Here is a 4,788-nt window from a genome sequence, read left to right on the forward strand (position 1 = left end):
ATCTGTTACTCGTGTAGGATAGGATGTGTTACATATGAAACAGTTGTATGAGTCTAGCGTGTTGATGTATTTAAGAGATGTATTATTTTTTTGAAGAATGTCAATGTTGAAATCACCAAAGATAAGGGTATCATCTGTACAGTTATTTAAAATAGATTCATGATACATTAAGAATTCGTTAATGTTTGAGGTAGGCTTTCTGTTTATAACATAAATATTTAACGGTTTAAAATTTCTATTACGGATATATAATTGAAAACAATATGTATGGGAAATATGTATTTGAAAATTTTTTACGACTTCAATACGTTCATAATAAAATTATATGTTTAAATCAGTTATTACTTGCTCAGAATTTTTCTCCGGTGAAATCGGTCCTTTCGGCATCGGATTATTGATATATTAAGTATTTTCGTGATTAAATAAAAACAATATTAGAAACATTATGTTAATTCACTTTTCAATCAAATTTTGGAATTATACACACGAGCGTATAAGTACGTATAGACGGGTATATACAAGTGTATAAATTACCTGCTGTAATATAGATAGAGGTGGTATATTGCTGAGTCTAGAAGCAAGCATTAATTGCACATTTTTTCTGTGTTCTTTATTCTGCCTTTGATTTTTTTCACCCTGCTTACTAGCGGATACCTGTTCTTTTTTTCTTTGTTGCCATATGCCTTTGCCTTTGTTGTTATATGATATTGGTCGGTTTTTGTATTGATTTGTTGATGATAAACGTACCTACATGTTATCTGGGTTATAAATGTGAGAATGTTGTCGATATATTTGGGGATTCCGTATTATAGGCCAGTACACATAGCGCCAAAAAGGGGGTTGCGATCGTAATTATTCCGGTAGTCCCAATTTTTTTATATGTTTTATAAACTGATCCCATGATGTATAATCTGAATTTCCGACCATGGCGCACCTGTGCTCGCGCCACCATTTAAAAAAAACCGGCTGTAATCGCGCCAAAATCTAGTTTTTCCAAAATATCTCATTCTCAATGCAAATTTTGGCTAAATTAGCTACATAATTAAAGTAAAACATAAAATTACCTACAACTTTTGTGAAAACAATTTTCTTCAATCTCTAATAGGTACCGAGGTAGAAAGTCGTAAAGGTGCGTATATTTTTGAAAAAAACAAGTTTTTTGCGCGACTAGCTTTGATTTTTTGTAAATATCTCGTTTCCAGTACAATTTTGTGTAAAAATTATTGATACTAATTTTGTAGAAAATAAAATTTTATAAAATAAATAGGTATATAATTTATGTGTTTTAATTCTAATACGTATCCAAGCTCTAATCCACCAAAACCAGGCCAAAAATTGAAACAGAGGTAAAGTGTTTTAAATTTCATTCCTTAATTTTATTTTTCTTCAACAATTATTGTTGTGAGAACATATCAGTTGACAACAATCGTCATGCCTGCGTCAGACCTAGCTATAAGGGGCTGGAAACGGCATGCACGTTAGTGTCATAAGAACTAGAGCCAGCAAATAGTGAAAACTTTTCAGGTTCATTCATCTCTGGTCCGTACTGAAAAATAATGTCAGTTTTTGTTAATTTTTTTAGAGCGCTTATTTAATCATATAAAATTAATATTATTTACTTTATATTTACAGAAATTGTGAAAAAATTACCATGTTGAGTGTCGGTATAGTGTTTAACACAATACTCGTATTTTCTTTATTATTTGCAATATTATCTGGATGAAGTCTTGCGGAATTTTTCCTAAAATGAGAAATATTGTTAATTATTTATACTGTCTCTATTCCCTAATTATTTAGAGATGTATTAAGACATGCCCGACAAACTTTCACTAACAATTCCTGAGCTTATTTGGTGTAAAAAATGCATTTCGGTAAAAATAAAAATATGTCACCGGAAATCAAAATTAATTTACTTCTTATATTCCAAATTCAATATGCTCAGAAGTTTATCGACTGCGTATATATGTATATATCTACATATATAAAATTATTTAAGCTGACATTGTACAATTATGTTCTGTAAAAAACGTATCCCAAAGATCTATTTTTATGTGTGTATTTAAGTAGTACCTTCTCCATTCCGTTAAACATTTTCCTTGGTGCCGTAATTTTGTTCGGGATAAAACTTCTTTTGTCTTCTGTTTTCCCATATTTAACTGAAACGTAAGTATATATTAGCCAAGAGATTTATTATAAATTGGTTCAATTTTACCTTAACTTTGAAAATCATTTCAACGTAAGTAAGTGCAGTAACTTGGGGAGATAATTGCACAATTCTATCTACAACAAATGATCTAACAATCTAAACTTAAAAGATTAATGACTCTTTTTAATATTCGAATGACTTTAGGTACTTTATAGGTGACATATGTCTAATTGTCTGTATGGAGAAAAACTTTCGATGTAGAGTTTTTGTTTTATGGAAAAAAAACTTTCGAATTTCAAAAATTTGTTGTTGGGTAATTTAACTGGTTTTGGTGGATAAGAGCTTGGATACATATTAGAGTTAAAACACATAAATTAAATACCTATTTATTTTATGAAATTTTATTTTCTACAAAATTAGTATCAATAATTTTTTCACAAAATTGTACTGGAAACGAGATATTTACAAAAAACAAAAGCTAGTCGCGCAAAAAACTTGTTTTTTTCAAAAATATACGCACCTTTACGACTTTCTACCTCGGTACCTATTAGAGATTGAAGAAAATTGTTTACACAAAAGTAGTAAGTAATTTTATGTTCTACTTTAATTGTTTAGCTAATTTAGCCGAAATTTGCATTGGGAATGAGATATTTTGGAAAAACTAGATTTTGGAGCGATTTCGGCCGGTTTTTTTCAAAATGGCGGCGCGAGCACAGGTGTGCCAAGGTCGGAAACTCAGATTTTACATCAGGGGACCAGTTTATAAAACATATAAAAAAATTGGGACTACCGGAATAATTACGATCGCGAATCGGTAATTGCCCTGGAGTATTAGTAATGAAACGAACTCTTCACAAACACTTTATTGAAATATAAGAGAATACCACTCCTTAGTAAAAAAACTCCTTTTATTTTACCATAATTTATTAGATATTCCATTGTTACAACTAACATGACTGTATAATTAGAAATTAATGTAAAAGCCCAGTAGGGCGTAAATAAATAAAACTAGGAAAACGATTCTAGTGAAGGGGCACTCTATAACATTCTGTGCCGCTGGTTGTGACAACCGGACAGACAGCCGCGTCGCGTGAAAAAAAAGATTAATAGTAAAAAAGTCTACTTGGGCTAGAAATGATACATAATAACATAACGTCAATACTTTAGTGTCATCTTTTTTCTCAAGTGCCTACACATTTACGCATTTAACAATGTATTCTTTTGTATTGGTTATTATTTATATTTATATTTATTATTTATATAAAAAACCTTTACTCACTTGAGGAAGAAGTTAAATTATAAAAAACAGAAAATTTCACTAATAGATTGCAAAGTAATTGTTTGATTAAATAAAAAAATACGTAAAAGAAATGACCAGAGCGACGGGCCGGGAGACACACAACCTTACAGGCCGGAACTTTCGCGGCGTCTGAATCAATACGTAGTAACTCCTTGTCAACCCGCACACAAATATACTACGCACAATAGAGAGTTTTGAAGTACTGGCGGTCGTTTTTCGTGTATCTGGCCAGAAATTGGATTTTCGCGAGTGTTTTTATTTTAATTAATTCTTATGAATACATTAATAAAATCTCTAATCTTTTGTGAGGGAGTCGTCGGGAAGTTACTAATTCATCGTCTAGAAAAATAAAATCTGGTACTTGCCGCTTATCTTACAACATTTTACATTTAATAAAATGTACTTATCGTTTTACATAATATATTTAATTGTAAGGTCCTGTTTTTATTAATCTTAAATATAAATAACTTGCATCCCTTCGAATCCCTCTAGAAACATTTAAGAATTTAGTAATAAGCTCATCAGAAATAATTAAAATGTGAGCGTCGGGGCAAATCCCCGTTATCAGGGTATTGTGTCGCCTTAACCTTTAATTCTCAACTAGGGGACATAATAACCAATTTCCTGCCTCCCCTATGGGAGCACTCAACTGACCAACAGTTATTAGATGATGGGTTCTGTACTGGTGTTTTTACTACAGACTTTTCCTAGAAGCATGTTAAATGTAATTAGGTAATGTAATTACACCAAATACGACATTTATCATACTCAAAAATACGTTGTCATGTTTTGATATCATAATGAATTTTGAAACACTTATAATTAAAAATTTAATTATTTTAATAACACGGTAGGCATTTGGTGGTAGAGGAAGACAGAAGATACGTTACTCAAATCAACTTGTAGATTGATAAACCTAAATATGTGCATACGTAATAAGTGTGAATCACATTTAAATTCAATTTATATACGTATTTTTATATTAAGTGCTACAAGATCAAATTAACTGCTTGTTATCCATGATACGAACACACTATAAGATAGGAACTAGAAAGGTAAACACAATGTGTAAATAGATGATACTTGGAACATACGCGATCCATCAACATTTGCCTTCGGGCCTATCAGTCCCCTGTTTACCCAAAGAGCTGTATTTGCTCTAAGCTACAAAGCACCCACTACTTGCACGAAGAGAATGTGCGTGTTTGGGGGATTGAGATCACTTAGAAGGATGTGTATTTAGAGACAGGTTTACACTCGTAAAATCGACAAGTGGAAACAAGATCTAACATTGATGTTTTCGGCTATTTGCCTTCTTTGCCTTTATCCCGGTGTATTTGAT

General features: G+C 31.5%; 1 long non-coding RNA gene across 1 annotated transcript; it reads right to left on the reverse strand.

Moving 5' to 3' along the window:
- Positions 1 to 1,245: 1,245 nt before the first annotated feature.
- On the reverse strand, positions 1,246 to 3,544 carry LOC149409494 (uncharacterized). Its single transcript, XR_016305137.1, has 3 exons — positions 3,426 to 3,544; positions 2,071 to 2,156; positions 1,246 to 1,741 (listed from the first exon to the last, which is right to left on the reverse strand). It is a non-coding gene; the product is annotated as an uncharacterized LOC149409494 (long non-coding RNA).
- Positions 3,545 to 4,788: the final 1,244 nt, after the last annotated feature.

This window comes from Hesperophylax consimilis, chromosome 30, assembly GCF_061612785.1.
Source record: "Hesperophylax consimilis isolate HC1 chromosome 30, BYU_Hcon_1.0, whole genome shotgun sequence".
NCBI lineage: Eukaryota > Metazoa > Arthropoda > Insecta > Trichoptera > Limnephilidae > Hesperophylax > Hesperophylax consimilis.